The 27,911-nt window shown below is 41.0% G+C and overlaps 1 protein-coding gene across 4 annotated transcripts in view; it reads left to right on the top strand.

Annotated features, from left to right (window-relative positions):
* LOC134534802 (LIM/homeobox protein Lhx2-like) overlaps positions 1-27,911 on the top strand; it is an 818,703-nt gene that overhangs the window by 780,989 nt on the left and 9,803 nt on the right. The gene's annotated exons all lie outside the window — the stretch shown is intronic.

The following is a 27,911-nucleotide window of genomic DNA, read 5'->3' as shown; positions in this document are numbered from 1 at the left end:
TATAATTGTAAAGCAACGCGGAAAATGTTTCCTTGTTTCTCACACCTCCGGGGGAAAATAATCGTCATTATTTTCTTACCCACCATGCTGAGTTTTTGAACTTTCTTGTAATTATTTCGGTTTTAATACCATTCTTCTTGATGTTTCAACATAATATGTAGGCTAATAAACTTACACATTAACTAAATGTTTTGTATTTAAGCTAAGTTTTGATATTATAGATCAACGCATATCCTGTACTTTTATTTGGTTGAATAAAAGATTGTTTCGTTTAGCTTTTGACAGAGAGGCTAATATTAATACACGAATGATTATTTCGACGAATAATCAAATTGATACTTTTATTCCATGAATTTTTCAGTATGTGCACATATAATTTTTGGTGGAGTTTTTTTTTACAGCGTAACCAACTTAACTTCAAATGGTCAGTGGGTTAAAATTAAAGTTAATTTTTCGTTACCTTGTCAGGATTCTTTTTAATGCTGGGTAAGTGAGTGGTACAGGTGATGTCGTGAAAGATGAGACTGGGACTTGAGTATACACGCGCTTACAGTACGCTTCGTACTCGAATGATTATTATTGCCAAATATTTCGTATTTTACAATCACAGAATACAAATTTCAAAATTTTACTGTCACAGCGTTTTCGATAAGAGGCATGGCAGTGTATCTCATTGAAAGAATGGAGATGGGCGCACTTTAATCATATTAAAAATAGCCAAATCGATTTTTAAAAAAATTGTCTGTCTAAAAAAATTACATTGTTCGATATAAAAACGTATTAGGGATGTTTATTAACACTTTCTGCAATTGAATGTTTATTATTAAAACGATCTACTCGCTGTATGTTTAGCGGCCACCGCAAAGTAATTTGTGGTAACATTAAATTTACTTTTTGTATAAAAAAAAGTGTTAAAGAGAAAAAAAATTCTGTCACAAATAATAAGAGACACGATTTCATGGTGTATTGGGATGAAACACAAGTAACATCGAAAAGGAAGTTAATGTATAAAATTAAGAATATTTAAAAGGTAACTTTTTCAAACAACTAAAATTTCATCCTCCAGTATAAAAAATTTTCAAGTACTAACAAAATCTAGCATTTAGGGTATAAATAGTGTGGAGTTTTAATATATAGTTTTTTCGTTGCTTTGATAAAGGGCAACTTACTTTAATTTTCTCCTTTATGATTCCTTGCCTAATATTTTTTGTTCTGAATAAACTTCCAAGCTCATTTTAAATATTATTATATTTAAAAATGCTGTTATTCAGCTATGTAAATAACACTGTTTTAATCAAAATGAAACAACGAAATATTGTTTTTATCGTTATGGTTGAATTTTGAAAATTTTTCTTTAGTAAACAGTATTGAAAGGAATGAAAAACAATAATACCGCAATCATATATTTTAAGACCAAAGAAATAAAATAAATAAAACTACTATATTTCAAGTCAATTAGTATTTTACTTCGTTGACATTAAAAAAAACAAACAAATATGAGCGAATCTTTCAGTACTCGATAGTAATTTTTAACATCTAACCAGAGTAACGAGCAAATTCGTGTGTTCTCATATTGCAAATACACTCATAGTACGAAACTCGGGCACAAAAGTTAACGTAGAATTTTTTAAATAAAGCTAAGTGTGATAAACATATGCAAATTGTGTTTTTTTACTAAATTTCTGGACGCAAATCACTTGTAGTTTCCGCACCCACTTCTAGAAATCGCTGCAGGAGCAGTTACGTTGAATATCGAATTATTCCATTTGCAGAGCGAAATGTTGTACTATATAATAAAACGGCTCCGATAAAAGCGAAAAAAATTTGAAAAAATTCCAAACCTCGGCTTTAGATCTGATTTTCGACAAGGAATTTTATTAAAATACTGCCCATCTTGTTGAAATTTACTAAACAGTTAATACTTTAAAGTTTCCTTTTGGCTTTGTGAACTTAGGTTCGCACCATCCGCCACAGATGGCAGCACTGTGGTTACACCTTTCCGTTCCACGTGCCATCCGTTCCATTAACAAAATTACTCCAACCAAATTCCATATACCAAAAGCTTAGGTATTAAACATAAATTATATTTTATATATATATCTAATGACCGACATTCGATGCAACTAAAAAAAAAATATTTTTGTTATTTGTTTGAAGTAGGTACATATACAAAACATCTCTCTCTCTCTATCTATCTCTCTCTCTCTCTAAATCTTTATATATATATAAACATTTCTATATCTTTATCTACATACATCTAGCTTACTCTATCTCGTTTCATCTCGCTTTATCCCTCTATATATCTGTATCTCTATATTCGTATCTCTATATATGTCTCTACAGCAATGAAAATATTCAAAGTCTATGTTTTTACCTGTCTGTATTTATTATTTATCTGTTTATCTTTCACAAGTGTGACATACATACGTACATAAACAAAAACACGCGCGTATTCGAATGCAAGGTTGTGTAAAAAAAATTTCAAAGCAGTATAGGTGAATAAGATCTTTCTCATGTTTAAGATTTTGAGCGATCAAAAATTTACATTTTTTTTATTTAAATAGATCGTGCCTCCACAAAAAAAAATAATTTGCTTGTTGGTGTATATTGTCACGGAGCTGTTGTCCTTCACCCCCTCCCTCCCCGGGTGATCGTGTCGGCCTCCGCAGGACACGCGACTCTGCCGGTCCGCACGGCAGTTGTTTGTCCGCCGCGCTGGCGGCAGGGGCTGGTCGAGTCAAAAGGGGGAGGCGTGGAAAGTTGACGGTCGGGGCCCGGGGGGTGGTCGTGTTTGCGCTGGCCCGCCGCCGCACTGTTCGTTCGCGGTGCTAAAAGGTGGGAGTGTATGGGAAGGAAGGGGGGAACGGTGGCATTGTTGACCAGGGTGGGGCGGATCGCATGGCCGGCTTGACGCCCCCGACGCGACGTTACGTCACTTAACCAAACGATGCAGAATAGCGATTGGTCCACTTGACGCGGCGCGGCGGTTCGCAGGCCGGACGCGCAAAGGACGAACAAGTCCCAACTGCAGCTTCGTTATGATCGTTTGCAGCGAACGTTCAAACTCCAGCCTTTCGACATTCGAACCGTAGCTTTGTCTAGGGTCTTTCAATGTTGTTGTTGTTTTTGTTGTTTTATTATGAAAGCCTCATTTTTCAAACCTGATGTGTAGGGACACCTGTATTTCGTGAATAAATTTCGTGTCAAGATATTTCACAAAATACTGTATCTTTTCTCCTGCGTGGTTATTGGCTGAGGTTGGTGAGAGGTGTCGTCCCGCTCTTGACGGGGCCAATGAGAATGTGGTCACCGTACTGCTGCACCCTCACAATTTGCCATTACTCTTAGAAAAAGCTACAGTGTTTTGTGAAATACCTTCACATGAAATGAAATTCCGAAATACAGGTGTCCCTACTGATGTGTGAATTTTATGGTTTCAATTTTTCGTAGATAGATTTTACGTTCTTATAGAAAATGACTAGGGCCGTGCAATTTTCGCGAAACGTTCCACACCAGCTTTGTCTTTGTTTCGTGGTTGGCTGGGTTTATTTCAGGTACACGTTTACTGTCGGCACACCAATCACAGCCGTCCAGTGCGGAAGCAAACGCGTCCTGAATGGCCCGGCCAAGTAGGGCAATGACGTCTCTCGCAAACGTCCGTCAATCACAAGTAAACAATTGCTACCTCATTGAATTCTACTTAGCGATCAGATAGATAGAGAAATATAGAGAAATAAGAGTGACATATAGTAAGATAGAGAAATAGAAGATAGAAAGACATTCAGATATTGAGGTAAGGATGGAGTGATATAGAGGATATATAGAGCGAGAGATATAGGGGAGAGATATAGAGACAGAGAGATGTATAGATATAGAGATATTGTTATAGATATGGCGTGCTATATACAGGTTGAGTTACAGCTATGAAGGAAGAGATATAGAGACAAATACGGAGGTATAGAGAGATACATATTTTTTTATGTGCAGCTACTTAAAACTATTCCAAAAATTTTGGATGAGTCCTTGCAACGCATGCCGGGGATTAGCCAGTGTATTTTAATATTTTCATGCCACTTTTCTTAAATATGTTAAACTTGTAATTACTTTATACTATGACTATTATAGTTTACCAAATATATTTTACGGTAGTTTCATTATCATAAAGTTACATTTTGTACAACAATACGTTTCGTATGTCCCCTAATATTTATGAAAGTGACTATGTACGGGTTTATATTGCTATACTTGGTAACACATTTCCGCTCATCAACTTCAGTTCCATTTTCACGAAATTACTCTTACTAAATGCTGCATACCGAGAGCTAAGAAGATGTTTACACATAAAAAAGACACATTAATACTGCAAATACTACCGTAATGTGTCTATTTTGAAGACTTTTATATGTGTTAGTTTGGTATTGCTTTCATGTCTTGTGCAGTTGGTTACTACAAGGGACCTAAAAATAATTTTTATTTAATTATTATTTGGAGAGAGGCTGCAATGCATGACATTATACACTTGAACTCCGTTGTCATACTTCAGGCAGGGACTGGAAAAAAATTCGAGGTTTAAAATACCTCTATGCTAGTGTCTACATTTTCTTGTATTATTCAGCGAAAGTCACATGTTCATTAGACTGCAAAAACTATGTCCGCGCTTGCAATTTTTCCCTTGTAATTTGTCGCTATCTGCAAGAGAAGCCCTTGCCTTATTCGTCCGGGCAATTCAGGACTCGTTTACTTCTGCACTGGATAGCTATGATTGATGTGCTGACAGTAGAAATATACCTGAAATTAAACCCAGCCAACCTGACAATGCTACAAAGTTTTAACACACAGCTGGTCTGGAAACCTTTATGCAAAAAGTTCATGGCCCTACGCATAAATCAGGGATCATGTGACTAGATACTTCTTTGGTGCTGAGTCACCTGGATAAAATGTGAGTCAATGGCAGAAACATCAAAAATGTATACGTGTTTGAATTTTAACCTATCCAGAATCGAATCGGCGTATTATTCAGTTTCTAACCATACATAGTTTTACCAGCTCCAAAAAGCAAGAAATCAATAAAACATTACAAAACTAAAATGGCCCAATTCTGACTCTGACTGGAATTTAAAAAAAATATATGTCAGTAGCCAATGGACAGCAGTTACCAACTTTATGTGTACAATTGTACGGAGTTCATCCTAGTACCAGATTATAAGGCTTTTTTTGCAGGTCTCTAGTTAGTAAGAATTGTTTTTCTACTATTTTGCATGTTGTTGGAGAAGGAAACAAGAAGAAAAAAATTAACGCAAACCAGGGATATTCTGGAAAGTCTGTCGCTAGGAACTCCGTGTGGAAACCGACACCGAAAATGACCGCAACTGGTTTCGAACCGGGGTACTCGTGGAACGCGAGTTTTATGATAACGGCAATCGTCACGCCACGCATTTATGTTTAGGTGCTTAAATGGTCCGCCCACGTGGGCTCATACACGACGGGCAGAGTTTCAGAAGAAAAACACGCCATTTGAAAACTGCTCAACATACCCTTGAGTTGTCTGGTTACGAAAAGAATTTAAGAATAATACGCTGAGGTCGCATGAAACGTTATGCTCCCATATTTCGTTTTAAACTATATTTTTTAAAAGAGCGAATGGCTAAAAGCGTGTTTTTAGAATCTTTTTTCTGGTACAGATTATTGAAATCACTCAAGAGACACGCAATTAGACCTTAATCACCATTAATTCCACGCCGTATGACACCGCTCAAATCTCATAGTGTTGATCCATGCACGACGAGAAGACTGCGCGCCAGTTCAGAGGCGACACCGCGCTAGAAGCACCAGCGAGCGTCGCGCTTATCATCCCGCCTCGCAAACACAGATACATACACCCCTGACTAGGCGGGCCTCTTGATGTCTCATTGACATCGGGGTAGTTCAAGGCACCATGACAGGGCGTGACATGAAAATGGAGAGATGACGGGATGCACTGGATGGAGAAAACGGGAGAATCCCAAGTAAAACCCCAACCGAACCCGACGCTAGACCAACCGGGTGTTGTCTGTCGGGAGTCGCGAGGCAGGCCCCGTCGTCGCGAGCCGCCATCTTGCCCGGGAGGCAGCAGCTGGCACAGAAGGGGCTCGCATCGGGCGGGAAGGGGTTTGGAATAGTGAGGGGGGTTGGGGTATGAAGGGAAAGGATCGAGAGGGGAGAAGAGGAGGGGGGGCCGCATTTCGAGCGCCATTTGTCTCGCCAAAAGAGACAGTGCGTAATTTTAATTAAGGCCTGCGGGCCTTACGTCACCCCTTCCTCCCTGCTCCCCCCTTCTGCTATCCCCTGCACCGCAGTACTTCTCTCGCCACCCCTCCTTTCTCGTGGCCCCTAATTATCATTCATCACGGCTTTGTCTGGCCAGTTATTGTTTCAAGGCAATGGCCTGTTCCCCCCTCCCCCTCCCCCTCCCTCCAACCAACCGTCGTCAACCCCTTTTCAGTGTTTCCTCCCAGAGCGCGAGAGGATGTTGCCGCCCGTCCATTTCGAGTTACGCGCGAAATGTTGGTATTCTCCAGGGGTGGCCGCGACTAGCTCGCAACACCACACAAACCTGGCCGTCAAGGGGCATAACACGATGCATTTGGTCTATCCAACCCAGAGGTAGATATCGTGTGGACAAGAGTCGCGGGTTCGATCCCAGAACCCCGGCACGTCTCTTAGTTACTATCACCGACTCTGTACCCAAGTGGTGCTATTCGTAGTTGCGACCACTGAGTCTATACCCAAGTGGTGCTACTCGTGATTACGAGCACCTGCTGGGTACTCAAGTGGTGCTACTCGTGATGATTACGAGCACCTTCTGTGTACTCAAGTGGTGCTACTCGTGATTACGAACACCTGATGGGTACTCAAGTGGTGCTACACGTGATTACGAGTACCTGCTGTGTACTCAAGTGGTGCTACTCGTGATTACTAGCACCTGCTGGGTACTCAAGTGGTGCTACTCGTGATTAAGAGCACCTTCTGTGTACTCAAGTGGTGCTACTCGTGATTACGAGCACCTGCTGGGTACTCAAGTGGTGCTACTCGTGATTAAGAGCACCTTCTGTGTACTCAAGTGGTGCTACTCGTGATTACGAACACCTGCTGGGTACTCAAGTGGTGCTACTCGTGATTACGAACACCTGCTGGGTACTCAAGTGGTGCTACTCGTGATTACGAGCACCTGCTGGGTACTCAAGTGGTGCTACTCGTGATTACGAACACCTGCTGGGTACTCAAGTGGTGCTACTCGTGATAACGAGCACCTGCTGGGTACTCAAGTGGTGCTACTCGTGGTTACGAGCATCTACTCTGTAACCAAGTGGTGCTACTCGCAGTTGCGAGCACCGAGTCGATACCCAAGTGGTACGACTCGTAGTTACAAACACATGTGGTAGGACTTGTAGTTACGAACACCGAGTTGGTACCCAAGTGGTACGTGGCCCCTGTATTATTGGTGTTCGGTTACACGCACAGCTACGATTGTTTGGAAAGATTGATATTGAGGTTGGGATGTGCAGCGCCAAGTCATGTTCAATCAGGGGCTTGAACCTAGGAAATTAATTATTGTGAAATGAAATCTAACAGGGAGCACTAACACTTCGATGAGGCTTAGTGCCAAGAGGGTCAAAGATAGTCCATATTTCTGTCTATGCAATCGTGTTGCCCCCGTCGCCTTAAAGCCTCCTCGAATTACCCGAAATCATTTGCCTATAACTTTACGCCTGTGCTGCTAACTGCTGCCAGTTGGTTGGGAACCGGAAAAAAATAATAAATCTCGATTTAATTTTGCGATTGGCAAGTAACGAGCTGAAACCGTAGTGGTGAAGACACTGGACTCGCCTTCCATAGGGTCACGGTGCAAATCTCGGGCCGGCCATCAGGATTTGTGTAATATTCTCCATGTTTTAAGGAAATCACTCAAGACAACTGCTGGGCTGTTTATTCTCCGTTAACCCTATTCTGTGTAGTTTTATATTATCGACTCTAATGATCTCGCTGTTAATGATACTTTAACCACAAGCAAAATAAAAAAATCTACTTTCGTTCTTTCCTCGACTTTATTTAAACCCGCCAAATTTTCTTGCCTTCTACCACTAATATATGCCTAAGTATAATCAGACAAGTTACAAAAGAACCTTGGAAGAGCTGGGGAGGGAGGTGGCAGTCACGTGACCGAAGCTTCTGGCAGGGGTGGGGGCCAGTTGAGCTGTCGCTCGCTTCCGGGAAACAGTGGTCCGGTGCCGTCAGCTCGCGGTCCTAGTTACACGATCCAACGCTATCCATGGCATCAACGTCGGGTCATAAGTCACGGATTTTAAGCGGCACGCCGTTGCGGGGACAGGCACGGGAGATTGTGTACAATGTGGCGACACATTTGAAAGAGCAAAAGCGATTACATAATTTGAAGTACAACATTGTCGAAGCAACAAGTGCTGCAACAAGGGTTTCTCACTCAACTGTAAAAATAATTTTGGCAGAAGGTAAAGTAAAAAGCAAAAATAGTTTAAGTTTTTCTACTCCCACGGGAAAGAATAAGGAGCGAAAAAAAAGAATCGAAGTAGATGACTTTACATGCGGCGCTATACGGCGGAAAATTCACGAGTTTTACACCGTTAGAAAAACAATTCCAACATTAAAGAAACTGACCAGGGCATTACGAGAGGACGGAGTTTTAAATTGCAGTAGAGAGTACTTGCGGCATTTGTTAAAACGTATAGGATTTAGGTGGAAAAATGCCAATCAAAAAGAAAGATTTTGGTAGAAAAACCGGAAATTTCTGCTTGGAGGGGGAGGTATCTACAAACAATTCGTAAATATCGAAATGCAGGTAGAAATATCGTGTATGTTGACGAAACATACCTACATGCAACAAATTGCGTTTATTCCTGCTGGCAATCGAGCACTGAAGTAGGTGTAACAGAATCAATTGGCAAGGGGCCACGTTTGATAATCGTGCATGCTGGTGGAGAAGAAGGCTTCGTTTCTAATGCTTTATTAATTTTCAAATCAAAACAAAAGTCTGGTGATTATCATGATGACATGAACTACCAAAGTTTTTCTACCTGGGTAAGACAGAAGCTACTTCCAAATTTACCTGAAAATAGTGTCATAGTTCTATACAATGCCAGCTACCACAATGTCCAAATAAATAAAAAGCCTACGACCACTACTCTGAAATCTGGCATCCAAGACTGGTTAAAAGCCAACAACATTCAATTCTCCACACACATGACCAAAGCCGATTTGCTACTTTTGGTAAAATCCCACCAAAGCACAAAAAGATTCAAAGTGGATCAAATAATAGAGGAGTGTGGCCATGACACTATTCGTTTGCCTCCATACCACCCGGATATGAATCCGATTGAACTAGTGGGCAGATTTCAAAGCAAAAGTTTGCGAGGAAATATCTACATCTTTGGACGATAAACGAAAACTGTGTGAGAAATTATTTTGTTCCTATACGGTGGAACAGTGGAAAAAGTGCTGTGATCACGTTAAAAACATTGAAGCCGAATATTTCAAGAACGATGCAATAGTGGACATCGAAATCGACAAGATAATAGTGAATCTTGACTCATCATGTGGCGAAAGTTCTTTGGGTGACACAGGATCTAGCACTACAGAAACGGCCGAATGTCTGAACTCAGACTCAGCTCGGAATAGGTGAGTCGCGTTCAAATAAATTTTAACCGTACTTCCCTGTTATACATAGTTATAAATGTTTTTGTACTTTTACAAAAATTCCTTTGTAAAACTAATTGCCACCGGGTTCGAATCCCGACTCTGGCGTCCTTGATGGTAACCATGTTTTCCAGAAATTAAACAACAGTCGAACGATGTGATGGTTACTAAACAAAGAACGACGCAAGACCGCAACATAGCGATTTTTAAACTCTCAACTTTCTAGCGTTTTTGTCTGGAGTGTCCGCCTTCTTAATTCATAACAAATCCTTTCCGATAATGTAAAATGTTTAAAATGTGTATCTCAGGCCCTGGGTTTACTTTTTTCGCTGCGTTTATTTTATTTGTGTGTGGGCCTCTGCCTTGTTTGTATTAATTGACAGTAAAGTTTGTTATTCGTGTTTGTAAAATAACTTCTTAAATAACTTACGTTTCCTTTGTAGACGATTGGCGTATTGGAAAAAGCTGACGAAATCCTAGTTCCCAATAATCTCATTCAATAGTTATTACATTTAAAATAACTTAGTTTTTTTCTTGCCATCCTTTTGTCGTTGCGGGTTTTTTGTTTATATACTTAGCCTTACTCTTTACATTCTTAACAATAGGCGTACAACTTAGACTGAGCGAGATGAGCTCAGATACATACAAAAGGTATTAAATACTTGAGTGTTGCCCGCGCAAAGCTGCGGCGAAGAGTTATTTCTTCGTACAGAGTTTACTTTGCTACTGGCCAACTGCGTGGGTACGATACCGTGTTCGTGTAAGTCGGGCCGACGCGACGGACAAGGACAAGGGCGGAGTCACTCCCTTCCCCTACTTCCCCTCGTCATACCTCGGGAACTCGCGCATGCGCAGTAAAAGGTCCAGCTCTATCTTGTCGGGTTATAGGTAAGAGGGCCCAGGGGGATAATTGTGGAAAAGGTACATTCCCGCAGGCCTTCTTGAAGCAAGGGTAAAACTACCAGCATGGAAAACTACCAGCAGAGAAACGTACCAGCTTAATTCTACTAATAACTAACGTACCAGCGTAATTATACTAATATATTTTTTTATGTATCTGTGAAAGGCTTACAGTGCTGCCTACGGTACGTTTTTGTAAACATTTGTTTCCCATCGCGCGCGAATTTATAAATTGATTTCTGAGTTGTAACCATATCTATACTCACTGTCAGAAATGAAAATCGTGATCTTTTCAGTCAACCTAGGAAGCGGCAGGTGTTGAACAGCGCTACCTGCCGGCGTACACCGTATACTTCTTTCTCAAAACTCTTAGAGCGTAACTGTTGCGCTTATCCCATGGAGTGTATTAAAGAGCTGGTACTTTTACATGATTATAATTTTCTACTTGTTTCGGGGTAGCCAGAAGTAAATGCACCTTTTCCATGCCGGAAATCTCCCCCTTTTCCTCAAACACCTTCCCAGACCAGAAAGGCGAACTCGCTATGTGGCAGACCCAACCAGCGTTAATCAGGCAATGCCTTCTCGGAGACTGCCGGAGGAGGCGGAGTGACGTCCTCAGCAAGCATAACGTCGCTCGGGGACGACTGGCTCCGAGCCGAGTGACACTTCGAGCCGTGGGCGGGCACCCGCGACGTGACTGGACGGATTCCGAGAGGCAGCTGACCCGTCCGGCACCGAGGCGCGTCTCGAAGGGAGCGAGTGCTTTAGTCGGTTGAAGCACAACCGACCCGGCAGAGTGTTGTTGTGGACGGCCTGGCCTTCCTGGTCTTCTATCACCTACCGTGCGTCTGGAAGGGAGCGAGTGCTTTAGTCGGTTGAAGCACAACCGACCCGGCAGAGTGTTGTTGTGGACGGCCTGGCCTTCCTGGTCTTCTATCACCTACCGTGCGTCTGGAAGGGAGCGAGTGCTTTAGTCGGTTGAAGCACAACCGACCCTGCAGAGTGTTGTTGTGGACGGCCTGGCCTTCCTGGTGTTCTATCACCTACCGTGCGTCTGGAAGGGAGCGAGTGCTTTAGTCGGTTGAAGCACAACCGGCCCTGCAGAGTGTTGTTGTGGACGGCCTGGCCTTCCTGGTCTTCTATCACCTACCGTGCGTCTGGAAGGGAGCGAGTGCTTTAGTCGGTTGCAGCACAACCGACCCTGCAGAGTGTTGTGGACGGCCTGGACTTCTATCACCTACCGTGCGTCTGGAAGGGAGCGGGTGCTTTAGTCGGTTGAAGCACAATCGACCCTGCAGAGTGTTGCTGTGGACGGCCTGGCCTTCCTCGTGTTCTATCACCTACCGTGCGTCTGGAAGGGAGCGGGTGCTTTAGTCGGTTGAAGCACAATCGACCCTGCAGAGTGTTGTAGTGGACGGCCTGGCCTTCCTGGTGTTCTATCACCTACCGTGCGTCTGGAAGGGAGCGGGTGCTTTAGTCGGTTGAAGCACAATCGACCCTGCAGAGTGTTCTTGTGGACGGCCTGGCCTTCCTGGTCTTCTATCACCTACCGTGCGTCTGGAAGGGAGCGGGTGCTTTAGTCGGTTGAAGCACAATCGACCCTGCAGAGTGTTGTTGTGGACGGCCTGGCCTTCCTGGTGTTCTATCACCTACCGTGCGTCTGGAAGGGAGCGGGTGCTTTAGTCGGTTGAAGCACAATCGACCCTGCAGAGTGTTGTTGTGGACGGCCTGGCCTTCCTGGTGTTCTATCACCTACCGTGCGTCTGGAAGGGAGCGGGTGCTTTAGTCGGTTGAAGCACAATCGACCCTGCAGAGTATTCTTGTGGACGGCCTGGCCTTCCTGGTGTTCTATCACCTACCGTGCGTCTGGAAGGGAGCGGGTGCTTTAGTCGGTTGAAGCACAATCGACCCTGCAGAGTGTTGTTGTGAACGGTCTGATCTTCCTGGTGTTCTATCACCTACCGTGCGTCTCAAAGGGAGCGAGTGCTTTAGTTGGTTGTAGCAGAACCGAGCCTGCAGAATGTTATGGACGGCTTGGCCTACCTGGTCTTCCATCACCTATCGTGGAAAAACCTGGAGTAGATCTTCGTCCGTTTGGATTTCAGGAGCTCGGTTTGAATTTCCACCGTTGCATGCGCTAGATTCTATGAATTGGACTTCTACAGTAGATGAAGGGGCAGGGGTAGGAAGGTGGGACGGGACGCATTCACAACTCGAATAATTAAAGGTCGTTCCCGAAAAAAAAAGTTTTGTTTGCACTTGCAGATTGTATATTGTAAGTTCCAAGGCTATTCTATTGTAACACGGTTTAACCGGAGCGGTTGCCTGTTTCTTCGGTGATGTTACATGTTAGATTTTGATTAATTTACTCATTTCATTCTTGAGAGACATGCACTATGTACTGTAAGAAACGCGATCGAAAGAAAATATTTAGCAAAAAAAAAAGTTACGGAAGTTTCAGCCGTAGTGAAAAAAAAGAAAAAGTATGACACAAGCTTAAGGTTTCTATTTCTATTTCAGCAGACTGCTCGCTCACCGAATATAATAAATCAGGTTGCCGAGAAAATTTTATTTCAGACTAACTTAGCTCATATTCTCACAACCTAGACCTTCCCAAGTGGTAAAGGATGAAAATTTTTTTATTTTTTATGTTCAGGTCGAACTGGCGTTCGGGGCCAACCAAGTCTGCGGACGGGATAACTGTGCCTGAGATTACACTCAGTTGGTCAGGCTATGTTGCGTGTCTCATCCTTAGTTTGCGGTATGCATTTAAATGGGCATTTAAACTCTCTTTCCATTGCACGAGTTATACCATTATCACTGTCCTTGTTTAGGTGTGATCTGTTGCCAGATATACACCACAGAGTAATGTAATGAGCAATTTTTAAAATGAATCTGAAACGTATTTTTTAAAACTAAAATTACGAATTAGAATTTTGTCAATAAATTTTCCTGTTGTATTTAATAAGAAGATCACCTGATAAATTTCAATTTTTTTTTTTAAAGGAGTCGTTATTCAAAGACGCCTACTAGGTTTCAACTGTATTCGTCAACAATATTTTAAGTATAATTTCATATCAAAAATGTTTACTCTTTTGAGAATATCACATTATATTATAGAATGCCTTGTTATTTATGGTGACAGACTGATACAGATGGTTTCTCCAGTGAAATAACAATTATTATTTATTACGGAAACTTAGAAACTTAAAAATCAGGTTTGCGATATCGCGTGTTTGTTGTCAGCGTTTCGTTCGATAAACGCTGCTCATGTAGCCGTTTTCTAAAGATACTCCAGCTTCCCCACATCCATTCACTCCCTCTGTACTCCATTAGCAGTAATCATCACCCCATCAGTCACTAATAACCTCGAATTCAGAGACACGTAAGGCCCAATGCATGCAATTAATCGCTTCTGTTTCAAACGTCGTTTATTGCAGGAATGGCTGTGAGTAGTGATGGGTTTGCATGGAAGCTGGCAGGAGCAGTGCATTATGTTTTTCTTGTTTATGAAAGTCTAAATATATATATATATATATTTCAGTGATACCATAAAATTGAAAGTTCTTTTACGTCACGGTTAGAAAGATTATTTAACAAAAATAAATAAATAGTAGGAATTCTAGTAAAGCGAAATCCCGCCTGAATCAGGACATAAAGACTTGAGTTCGTATGTTTGTAGTTCGCGTAGCGTGGAATCGGAGAGGCCTAGATTATATTTTTTCCGATAATTTCCGGTCGTCGCATTGATGATGATGATGCTTATTTTGTATCCTGGCAACGGCTACTGCATTTATAGTGCCTCATTCACTTGTGGAAACTTAATTTATCCCTTCTTTCTGCATGGACATGATGTCATCAGATCACAGTTTTCTGTTTCGTGCCAAACATAAAAATGTATACATATTCTCTGTCTTCACCCGACCTTGAAATCGCAACACAACGGGTGGGTTTCAAACGAACACCTTCGTAAAATAAAATAAAATAAAAAAAACTTCAAACGCAAAAACGTCACGCCCTGGAGCTATTGGGAACGCACAAGACGACGTCCTGAACGAAGATGTTTTTTCACGTCCAATTAGGCGCTGTTAGCGCGTCCCCGCGTGCGTACAACGCGTGCGGTTGTGGGCGAATGCGTGCGTGTTTTCAGCACGCGCGCCTGGCTCTTTTGGGTTGGGGGGGGGGGCCCTTTAACACCTCCGCGCCGATAATGAGCCCGACCACAGTGCCTGTGTGCCGAGTCAACGAACACACAGACGTCCTTTCTACCACGTGCTTTCAGAACCATCTTTTTTTGGGCGTGTTTAAGTTCGCTCCATCGGCCCGGGAGTCGAGCACACCAGAGTCGACAAGAAGCTCCTGTTTTGAAGAGAAACTTCTTGGCCGCCGTAAAGATCAGGAGCGTAACAAATAATTACAAAATTGCAACGTCCTGGAAAGGGGCGTTGGATTAGGGGGGGGGGGGGAAATACAGGTCTGCAATGTTAATAAAATAAAAGAAAAAATTGTCCGTCTGTAGTTCGCGTAGCGTGAAGAGATAGAGAGGCATAGAGTCTTGAAATTTAGTACGCAGATATTACATAAAAAGGGAAAAGGGGGGAGGTTTGCCTGTTCAAACCTCGAAGATATTTTTTAAAATTAGTTTTATTTTTTTAGAAATTTTCGATTACAATTTTTTCCGATGATTTCCAGTCATCGCATTGTTTGTGATGTTTACTTCGTATCCTGCCAGCGGCTACTGCTTTGTTAGTGCCTCTTTCACTTTCGGAACTTAATTAATCCAGTCCTTCTGCAGTAATCTTTGCCATCATAATGATACGGTATTGGTTAAAGAAATACTAATTTGAAGTCCGTTAAGAACTGAGAATCCATCATGGCGTGTTTGGTTTGTATTAAGTATTTCCCGGTTATTTTAGTTCAAGATTTATTTTTTGTTTCATGAGAGTTTTTTTTGTTCGAGGCGCGACAGTGGCGTATCCTCTAGTAGGGGCATGTGTATAATGATAGGTGCGAGAGGAAACTTGCCTGTAGACTGGGCATGTGCATCAGCTAGTAACGATTAAAGTAGAGAGTCAGATATATGAAATACTCTTCACAGTTCTAAATCTCTTTTTGCGTACTTTATTAAAGGCAAATTCATGCATCATGCATTAGCTATAAAACTTCCAGCTGAAAAAACAGATGACTGGGTTTATTTCAGGCGCATGTCTACTGTCAGAACACCAATCATAGCCAATCCAGCGCGGAAGCAAGAGCGTTCTGAATGGCCCCGCCAAATAAGGCAGCCAATTACAAGTAAACAATCGTTAGTGCGTGTATACCTTATCGCAATCTAATGAGCGATCATATGTTTTTTGCGAAAAATATATGGCTCTAGTTATTGTCCACACACGCGTGTCATCGTGGCTGGTGGCGGTTTGTTTTACCACGCTTTTTATTAGCTTCACCTGTATGCATGTATGAATGGACTATGGAATAAAGTATTTCCATTCAATTTTCACCCAAGTTTCGACGTCCGAGTGTGTTGAATTTTGCATACATATAAAGAATCTCTGAAAATACAATATTTTGATAACTTAATACCTTATGATAAGGGGGAGTTGGGGAGTCAGAGGTTCAAAAAACCCCTAATTTCGAGCTTTGGGTTATAACCAAGCTTTTCGTGTATCCATGAGGTCGGGGCATGGTATAAAATGTGCTCGAGGTTTGACTTTCTCCCAATCGGAGAGGAGAGGGTTATGCCCCTAAATTTTAAAAACTTCAAAAATATATTCTTTTTGATTTATATTGTTTCCGAGGTCGGGTTATGGTAGAAAATGTGCCTGGGGTTCATTATTGGCAATAAGGGTACCATATCTGAAATTATTTTGCCAATCTTCCGGCGTGATCAAGTGTATTATACGGACAGTCCATCAGTCCATGTTGATTTCGGCACAGTTGGTGTACATATAGTTAAACCAATAGCCATTCAGTTTCCAGCGAAATACAGCTATGGTACTGATGAAAGATGAATGTTACCGTTAATGCTGAGTTGGGCTTCAACCTTACATAAAATGCATCGGAAACAATGCAGTTGTTTATTTGGGATCGCGTCTCTTTGCTGCCGGACAGGCTTATGTAGATTTTAGTTGCGTAAAGTGACTGGATGGTCTCCAAGTAGAAGAACTGGATTGTTCTACGATAACAAGAAAAGTTCCTTGTAATGTTGACGCATTAGCTTAAATGATTAAATTACGTGAACATTAAGGACTAATTTTAAGTTCTCTGTAACATATAAATACTTTAATCACTCATATTTAGTATTTCTAATTTGTTTAAATTACTCATATTCAAATAAATTACTTTATTTTGAGACTATAAAGAATAAAATAAACGTATAGTCTAAAATCTAAAAAAAAAACGCTTTTATAATTAAATTAACTAAAATTTAAAAAAAAATTACATTGAAGTTTTTTGTCCAACAGCCAAATAATGCACCACAACTCTGTATGATTAAAGGCGTGGGTTCTATCTTCTTTCATTTTCGTAATGATTATATTCTACAATTAGTGATAGAAGATTTAACACAAATTATGCCAAGCACCACCTGGGCGTATATTGGAGGAGGGGGGGGGGGGCGGATTTTTGCAGGGAGGTCTGGGGCCCCTAAAATTAACAAGCCCCTCACTAAAAAAAAGGGGGGGGGGGGCGCTTGCACTTGCAAAAGCGTGACTGTGAAACGTGTTTTATGTCAAAACTATGTCTTATGGAAAGATTGCTGTCTATTTTAAAGTTGTCTTCTTATTGCATGCATGCAGACCAAAATATGGGCAGTGTACAGCACACGGGCACCGCATCCAGACATGGCGTGTCAGTTAACCCCACGTGCAAATTTCTTGGACCGCCTCCCCTCTCGTAAGTTTCCGCGGACCCCACTTGCGAATCCTACAGATTTGCGCCCCTGAAGCACCAAAATTACTAATTTTAAGTTCATTATTGTCATTAAGTTCATATATATTTATCTTCGTAATGTCTAAATTCTAAAATTTTTGAAGTGTCTATATCCTAAAATTTTCGCATTGACTATATCCTAAAATTAGTGATAGAAAATCTATTACAAATTATATTGTTATTACTGACAAAATTTTAAGACAAATTATATCAAGCACCCCACGTTTTTTCAGAGTTGGGGTGAATTATTTGGCTGTTGGACAAAAAAATTTAATTAATATTTTATTTTATTTTGGATTTTTGGTTCATTCAATGATAAAAGTTTTTTTTTCAACCGTAAGTTTATTTTTTACTAGAACATACATGGGCGTTGTGCATAACGCCCTGCACGAGTCGGCATACTTCCATTTCAACACTCCAGTCGCACACGGTTGCCGTCACAACAGGCGTCGCCGGGAAAAAAAAAACTTGCACGCATTATTTCCTTTCACGGAAAAGTTTTCGAGAATAAAGGGCGGCACAATCGATCTAAAACTTCCATCGTTACTAAGGCTTGGCGTGGTTTTGGTCACAGTTAGTCCGCAGTTGAATTGGCACTCGCACATGGCAATAATCAAGATTGAGAAGGACCTAGCTCATGTTTTCACCCTGCGCGATAGTGACTGCCGTGCTAGACGGCTTTCGAATCGATTAAAAATAGCCTCACTGACTGGGCAACCCGAACGCCATGCAGAACTCAGGGTATGATGCAATTTGAAAACTGCTCGACGTAAATTAAAGATGTCTTATTACGAATATATTTTTTTTTATTTAAAGCCATCGCACTTTCCTATAGTAGTTTCGTTTCATGGTTTCGTTTTTAACTCGTATTTTGTTGGATCGTGAAAAAGGCTGAATCGGGTTTTTTCGCGACCGTTATTAGATTTGAAAAATTGGGTACACGGTGGCGTAGGTAGTTAAGGTACTGCACCACATACATGATGCCATTGCAGCTTACTTAAAATTAATTGAATATATGCATAAAACACTTCACGAATTAAAAAAAACATTAGGATTAACAGCCACAATATTTGTAATACTAATGGTAATGATTAAGTTAATGTCCTAACTCAGGGTATATTTAAAGTTCATACACTCAAGAATTCTGAGGTCACTTTTAATAAGCTTATCCGTGTTAATTTTACATATTTCCAGCATTTACAAACGTCTCTGATATAGAATAACGACCAATGCTATCTTTTAGCTAGTTAATCTAGCATTGTCACACAAGAACCATTTGTATGATATTATATTACTCTTTCAACAAGATACCACAGTATCACATTTTCTGTCTCACGTTGAATGTACCTGCATTAATAAATTACTGTTGTTAATAACTGAAGGTTATAAATTATAAATGCCGATATTTGGTAACTACTTAAAGTTAGCTAAAAGTTTTGTTCATCCATTTTATTTTCTACTCTCTTAAAATAATTTAAACTTTTTTTCTTTTTCTTAAAAAAATCTTTTTTCATAGTGCAAAACTATGCACAGAAAAAACCTTGAATATCCGTTCCTATAGTCAATTTAAACATAAAACTCTGTACACAGTAAAAAAAAAAGAATTTACGTTTTCAAGGAAAATCCTTGGAAACTCAGTTTCCAACGGTATCACATGTAAAAATTACAAGACAGAGCTTTGTAAAATTACAAATGGCACAAAAAAAGCTCTGCCTTGCTTTTTCACAAGCGATGTATCGTCGGCAACCAAGTTTCCAAGGATTTTCCTTTTAAAAGGTACATCATATATATATATATTTTTACAGTGAAGGAATGTGTACGTACGGTACGTTTTTTAGTATCTCACCATAAAATATATAAAATAACCGATTGAAGTCCCGGAGAGACCTGTCGGAAGACGCGACGGCGCATGGCGCCAAGAGGCGAAGACGCGTGTGATGTCCGAACCTTGGCTCGGCGGCCTCCCCCTTGAACCTCGACCAGCTCCTCGGCCCCGTGGGTGGGGGGGGAAGGGGGGGGGGGGGAGCCGAGGGAAAGGACCGTCTCCTCGGCGTCAAAAGAGCCGTTTGGCGGCACCTGGTCTGGTCTGGTCTGGTCTGGTCTGGTCTGTCGCGCGTGCTTCCCTCGCCTCAGGGCGCGAGACTCTGTCTCTCTCTGTGTCTGTGGCCGCGCCCTTCGTAACATGCATTTTGCATCGCAAAGCGCCGCGCGAGGGGGGGCTTTCGTGTTCGACGCGGTGTTCGAACATAACCGTGTTTTCGGCCGGACGGACCCCGAGAGAGAACCGGCGCGGTAAGGCGCTTAGGAGAGCGCCGCGCCTCGTCGGAAAACAAAAAAAAAAAAGAGGAGGGGGTGGCTTGCGGCGTGAAAAGGGAAAAGGGGTTGGGGGGGGGGGTGTCGGAGAAGCAGCGGGAGCGGGGCGACTGGCGTGTTTAATTATTCCCCCTGGGCCGCCCCGTGTTTTGTAATAACCTGTACAAATATGGGAATGTCTCCCTTGGACGGGCGCCGGACCCTTCGAGGCCAACGCCGGGGTCTTTTATAAACGCTGCCGGCACAAAAGGGCTCTCCACCCTCCCCCCTCCCCTCCCTCTCTCTCTCTCTCTCGCTCTCCCTCCGCATAAAGGGCCGGGGGTAATTGGGGGCGGGTAATGAATAAATGAGAGGGTAAATTCGGAAAGGAGACGGGGGGGAGAGGGTCAGCTGACCAAGTCTCTGTGAGAGTGCGTGTCCGCTCTTGTGTGTGTGTGTGTGTGTGTCGCTGGCCAGAGTTATGCCTCTCTCTCTCTCTCTCTCGTCTAGAGCGGGAGACCTTGAAGTGGGGACGGCAGCGCGCGGTGCGAAAACGGGCCAAGTGACCCGCATCGGACGCCCGCTTACTTCTTTCTACGTTTGCTTGTTAGTTGGTACGCCTTATCGATACGAGTGCGTAAGTTGATTTTGGCGTAGCGTTAATACACCAGACAAAAAAAACATTTAAATAGCAAGTATTTTATTTTGCGATGCGTTGCAGAATGTGAAATATTGTTTTATATGTTTTATCCATATAACTTTTTGCGAAGCATTGTATCGTGACCATTGTACATTGTGATCGTTGTACATCGACACGATGTACAACCGTAGTTTGCTGGAACTACGGAACGAATACAAGAAACTTTTTTCTTCGAGATCCTTCTTATTACACATATTCAGCCAAGTTCGGAAAGTTTTATAAATACAACTCAGAAATTGCAAGCATAAGTTTTTACGTTTCCAGTTAATGCACAGCTTATTAAAAAGAAACGAGACCACCCCCCCCCCCCCGGACTAAATAAGAAGATACTATGCTCTGTGCCGGTTTGGTAACTAAATGGGTGCTGATAAATTTCTTCGTCGCGGTTCAGAGGTTCAGTGCTAAGGTCTTGGGTAATGCATGCCAGAATGGGTTGTTGACTCCACTCATAGTCTCAGATGTAACGCTAAATGTTTTTTTTTTAATCGAATAAATTGCTGCGGATTGAAATCCCCTGGGATGCTATGTAACATGTCAACCATCGGTGTAATGTATTTCCTACTCGCTATTTCGGACCGCTTCTCATTTTTATTTTCGTGTATTAATTTTTTTTAACTTCGTATTATACATTTTAAAACATTCGTAATTGTACACAAAGTAATTATTTATCAAACTTCACAAATGTGTCAACTTTGACATAAACTTAGCACTCGTAGCCGTTGCCATGTATCGGCTACTTTCGATGTAATAGCCCGCTTGGTCGCATGACTTGCCACATCACGCATTTAAACTTGTCGAGCAAACCTTCGTCATTTGTTGGCTCGTACACGCAAAACCCTTTTAGTTTGTCCCGGATTCTCGGGCAAAGCCGTCCAGGTGTCTGATTCACTTTTTGTCGAAGATTCGTGTGCATGCTGCTCTTTTATGAGTTTTGGTACGTGAAGCCAGAAAGTGTACGTTGGTGCGACTGGATAATCGCGTGAGTATGTAACTGTGGTACTTGGTTTGAATGGTCGATAACGCGGCACACTCTAGCATAGAAGAGTAGTGGTACTCTCCCAACCCTCCTTCGTGAATCTAATTCTCGAGTACTTAGCCAGTAACCATGTTGCATTTATTGAAGTTATAGTACTTCTTTATGCGCGTTATAAAAAAATTTGAGAGTGAATTATTACGATGCGTGCGCAACACGCAACGAAATTTTCACAGGATAAAAATACGTCTTTTTACATCAACAAAAAAGAATCACACAAAAATTTTATACAAATAAAAGTGGAATAATTATATTATAATATTTTACATTAGTGACTGATATTGAATAGGCCTACTGGTCAATATAATTAAAACCTTTATTTATTGTGATTATTAGTAATTGCGTTTACAAACTTTTATGTGCTCATATGTATAATGTGTTTGCATTATAAATTATAAATATTACATTATTATTAATCAAATACAATTAGTAAGTTAGAATAAACATTCAGCAAATTTATTGATTTTCATTATTAATTAAAATTTATACGATTATTTCACATAATTAGTTATTTTTACACGTGTATTTATATTAATATTGAATACTGAGTATTTATTTTAAATGTTCAATTTTATTGAATTTATACTTTACGATCCGTATTTATAATTTATCACTCCAATTATATTATTACTTTATTTATATTAAATATATGCATGCAAAATTTAAGTTGAATTTTTATTACGCCAAGTAAGTATAACTTCTAACGCGCGTGCATAAGTACAAACACACATAATTTTTATGTTAACTTATTTAACGTATTAAAAATATAAAATAGGTTATTTACTAGGGAAAAAAATTGAGCGCTAGTTAAACGTAATAAAAAAAATAGAGTGAAACATTACAAAATCCAACAAAAAACTCATTTGTATCCTATTACTTTAAATCTAAGGATGGGGGCATGCGAATGAGTGGCATTTAATTAATACCAGTCTCACACACACAGATCACATGCACATTCATGGAGCAGGTAAGCTGCGAAGTGATTACATGCTATGTAGGTATTTTCAAGCCCACTAAAATCTCGGTGGCTCCTTCGCTCTTGCGTGCTCACTTCGCTTGGTCAGACGCTCGCTAAAATAAACACGCGCAGCGTCGCTTGAGTCGTTGTTCCTCCGTGGCCTGAAGCAGCCCCCTCGGCCATTGACCCCTTGCAAGCAAGAGTGCGCTATGCGGCTGTGTGCGCGAGTGCCTCCTGACATAAAGGAAGCGACCGCCGGGAAAGAAAAATGGCAAACAATAACTTGCTTATATTATAATCAAGTTATACGTATAAATACACACATGCATACGTACATATATTATGTAAGTCGTCCACAGAAATGAAAGTCATGTTATTGAGTAGATTTAAATTTGAATTCTCGTATATTTTTCTCTGCACTGTTATTCGCAAGTCTTATCGTGATTGTACCGTGCGTCATTCATAGATTCTTTTAAAATGCAAAATCATAATTTTATCTGTACACGTAATTCGTCTAAGATTTAGACTCTAAAGCCATCTCAGAACGTTTTCCTGTGTTAATGTCGACCTAATAGCCTAGTTTATGATTTGGTAGAAAAAACAGTTTCACAGCATAAATGCTACCACGAAGTTCAGGCATATCGTACTGAAGATGACTAAGCAAGATTTTCTAGTCCTTTTATGGGTAGCATAATTATAAATTATATTCCAACAGAACATATCTCTACGCTAATATTAAAGCGAAAATATATTTGTAGAAACTGTGGGGAAAGTTAATGAAAGTATGTGGTTCGTAAGAAATACAAAAGGCGAGATATTTCCAATTAATTTAGTGTATATCTCCTAGGCAAAAATTGAATGCCAGTACAGGAAATTGGAAATTCATCGCACTCAAATTGTAAGTTTTCCACGTTAAACATAAGCTAGTATTAAAGTTTTTTTTTTTTTTAAATTTCGAGTTATAAAAGTCTCACCTTTACGTGCAGAGGCTTAGAAGCTATGTAACGTCCACGAATCAAGCGAGACTTAAGTTTGAGTCACACCAAGATCTTGTCAGTGAACTCTCGACACTCTCCTCACGATGTACTTTTTTAAAAACTCTACCAAGAAAACCATATTTTACACTATTCATTACGATCGATATTCCCAATGAAGCTAGAACGAATACCGGACGGTTTTTGTTTTGCGGAAGTTGAATTGACGCTAATGTTCCCTGGATAAGTAGTAGACAAATGGGGAAGGGGGGAGGGGGAGGCTTGCTTATTGAAATAAAGGCGCTTGTGTGTTCAGGCAAAAGTGTTGCCATCCGAGAGCACACTGTCTGCTAGTTACGACGGCGACGGTGCCTGGAGGGGATCCGAGCCGGTTTTTAACTCGTCTCTGAAGGTTCCTCGTCTCGCCATTTATTGCTGTATTTTACTGGCCGCCCATTGGACAGTGGTTGTCCGCCGGTGTTTGCTGGGAGGGGTGAGGGAAGGGGGGATTGTTGGATGAGGCTGTTTTTTTTGTCGGCCTTCAGGGTAGAGAGAGAAAAATGCAAACTTTATTTTCACTATTTTTTTTTTTGCCATTAACAATGTTTAATTGCGACCTTGACAATTATTGGCATGTTTTGCCGCCAGAGACTCTAGATACTTGCATTCGTGAGATGTTAAAGTCAAGGGTGTCTGCAGGTCATCAAAACCTTAAGTAACGGTCATGCATGTCACTAAATTTAGATTTTCAGCAGCCTTTGACTAACTTGCATTTTGTACTTTGACGCCATGATTGAGTTCATAGTCGCATAGTTAACACGAAAAAATCGGAGAATTACCTACTTAATCATGCGGGCATTATCTCTGAAAAGCTTCAATTTTATAACATAAAGATTTGCACCTACCTTTGAACAAAAACGTTGTCAAATATTTGTTTTAAAAGGGCCTGAAAAAGTTCCTGATGATGTTCATCGGCTATCGCTTGTGCTAGAAGTCAGCTCCGTCTTTCAATAACTAATCCACACGAGATTCACACGTGTGCTGGCCGAGATTTAACAAAACAAAACAGGGCACAAATGCATAGTTGTTTATAAGAGAGCTTTGTCGTGTTCGTTCGGTTGCACATAATTTACCTCCTCCACCCCATACCCCTTGAGAAACACCAAAAAAATACGTGTTCAACGTACACACCAAGCTGACAAAGTGGTAATATTTAAACTCGTCAAGGTTCGAATCCCAATCCTTATTTTGGTTTTTCTACTTACTCTAAGGCTGAACCGGACCGGTCGCCAGTTTTTTACTCGGCGAATACTTCTTGATGAACTGTCAACAAGTTCGATTTCGATGAATTTACTTGGTGCGTGCTGGATTCTCCAGGCTGTTCGGAACGTCAGGTCTGTCCCTAGAGTTAGGGCAGCCGGCTCCTGCAACCATACATGTGGACCCTGCCTCAGGCGGCGAAACTACATTGGTTTTTATTTCGTGCATTCTTGAGAGACCTACATTAAGCCGTGGAAATAATATTCAGCCACAAGAAGTGGCGGTGCCGCAGCGGTAGAAACGCATAGTGTGACCCAGCCTTAAGCCAATGCTGGGATAATTCGTTGCCGTTTGTATTACATGGCGGGTTTTTTTCTTTCTTTCCGATGATTTCCAGAATTTTATTAATATATTTTTTTTCTCGTCTATTTTGTAGAACTTGCTGTAAACTGGACCATAAGGGGAATTTTTTTTGTATTGTCTATTTTGAGTTACTTATCCATATTTCTGAGAACGACGAGGCGTAATTTAAACTAAATCTTCTTAAGTTCTCATACCTTGTTACGATGTGATATTTACCATCAGACTCTCGACTGTGGCTGTCACGAGGAGAAGCAACTTATTATTTCACACGGGAAATAACAACACGAGTTTGAATCTGAGTACTGCGATATGTCGAGTAAATAAAAAAAATTCTAACCCGAATTTGTATTTCGAGCTGTTAAAAAAAAAATCCAAAGCTGGTGGAGAATTTACCCAGCGTAAGGTTCGATCTCACACACCATGTAGGTTTTTTTTTTTTGACATTACTTTTACTTACGGGCTATTTATAAAATTGTAACTCGATACCCCACCTCCTTTTCATTTGTCGTCCTGCTACATTTATTTTCAACGGATCCTACACGAAGTGAATGTCTGTAGAAAATGTTTTGTGGCAAAATAACAAATACAAAAGGAGATATGAAACCAAAATTTTATAAATACCCCTTAAGTAAAAGAAATGAAAAAAAAAATAATTCTAAGCAGGATCATGTACAAGTTTGTTTACCTACGAAGTGTTTTAATCCGAATGGAAACAGATATTCATCTAAGTGTTTGTGTACTTTTTACATTTAAAAGTTCACACGTCACAGGACAGTGGAAGGGAAGAAAAAAAAAACAAGAAATTTATAATATTCCACTCTTGGCTAAGTATCGGTAGTCGTAGAATCGCTGGTTATATTGAGGGAGGTTGTTTTCTAGCGCTACTACAGAAACTCTTCAGTAAAACAAGACGGTGTTTTTGTTTCGAAAACTTTGGTTTTGACGGCTTAAAGGATGCAGCTTGGGGATTCGAAAAATGTCACCTGACCGATTGTGGGAGGGCAAAAAAAGTGGGATTGTAGGGGGAAGGGGGGAAGACTTGTTCGGTGTAGGGGGGGAGGAGGAGGAGGAGGGGGTAGTGATGTATGTGTCACGTGCCTGCAGCACGCCGTGCGTCATCAATCACGTGCCGCGGCAGAAATAATAACCCGCCGCAAAGACGGATAGGAAATTAACTGCGCCGACTTTGACAAAACGACGCCCGTCCACAATATTTCGTCCGACCCCGGGTAATGAGTTCCCGAAACTCTGCGTCCACTCCACTCCCGCTTCCGACCGGCCTTTTGTTGTCGTGCAAGTTTCATTCATTCTCTCTCTCTCTTTCCCCCCTTCAATCGCACAACAATATATATTTTTTTAATTACAGTTCTCACGAGTTTTGCAGCGGCGAGGACTTCTGACGACGACCCCACCAGCCGCGTACATTCCCATCTTTTAACGGGCCCTTTTTGAGAACCACCACTTACTTGGCCCATCGTCGGCATCTTCAACCTTTGTAATTCCTAGACACGGCCCTGGAGGGGGAGGGCTTTTTTTTATCATACTCTTCATCGTGGAGTACTATCAGTTTTGCATTGAGCGCGACAAGCCACCTTCCAATTAGTTAAACAAGCAGGTAATTATTTTTTTTTACAGGGAGGAATAAAAATTATGAATGCTCTTCAGACCACAATAAGTTACGCCTTGCACCGTAGAGAAAAAAAAAATAGTCTGTACTTTCACACAAAGATTCATTTGAAAACCAGTTGCGAAGAAATAGTTTGTAATAATACAAAAAAGGTATTGTAACTTTGTACATCACATGACTATGGTTTTTTTTGCATACCTGAAATACGTTTTTTTTCAATATGATACTGAGAATTTCTTACAAAAATTGGCTCAAAATTTCATATTTTGATTCGTTTCACTCAAGCATAATTTTTTTTAAAGTACGGAAAAATTATCGAATATTCAATATGGGACTTAATTTTGTTTTATTGGTTAAAACTGGAAAGATAGGCTGTTTAGGGAACGGGTTAACTTAAACTATTGGAGGTACTGGGACAACACAAAGCATAACTGCCTGGGTAAGAATCCTAACTCAGTATTACTGCGAACTCTGTTTTAGCGATGAAGTTGTTTTCATGTCAATTTACAAATATACGTAATTTTACGATATATATATATATATATAGTAAAATTACGTATATTTGTAGTATGCATATATTATATACATACATACACATTGCAGCGATTTCCTCCTTGTAATTGACTGCCGTCTGCGAGAGAAGTCGTTGCCCTTATTTGGCCGGGCCAATCAGGGCGCGTTTGATCCCGCGCAGAAATGCTGTGATTCGTGTGTTGACATGTAGCGGAAAGGAAACTCAACCCATCGCGAAACGCAGACAGTGAATGCTGCGCCGTTTTAACGCACAGCTAGACGAAATATTTCCGCAGATATGCATACCTTTACTAATAAAGATTGCATTTTGTGGAAAAAAAACAATTTTGAGAAACTAAACTATTGTGCCAATAGCATACCTAGTTAGTCACTATTTATGGCAGAAATAAATACAACGATTGTTTCTGCAACACGCAGAATTGTTGTTAACTATTGAATTTGAATGAATGAATGAATGAATGAATGAATGAATGGGGTTAACGTCTCGTCGAGGTGACTAAAAACTATTAATGTTTGGGTGTAAACTGGAGTACACACCGAGGAAAACAGTACCCGCTCACGGCAACGTCCGCCACGTTTTTCCACTAGTGAAAAATTCTGTGTTAGAAAAATTCTGCCATGATTCCAACCCA

The sequence above is a fragment of the Bacillus rossius genome, chromosome 8 (genome assembly GCF_032445375.1).
Source record: "Bacillus rossius redtenbacheri isolate Brsri chromosome 8, Brsri_v3, whole genome shotgun sequence".
NCBI classification, from domain to species: Eukaryota; Metazoa; Arthropoda; class Insecta; order Phasmatodea; family Bacillidae; genus Bacillus; species Bacillus rossius.
This window is presented reverse-complemented; position numbering and strand designations above follow the sequence as displayed.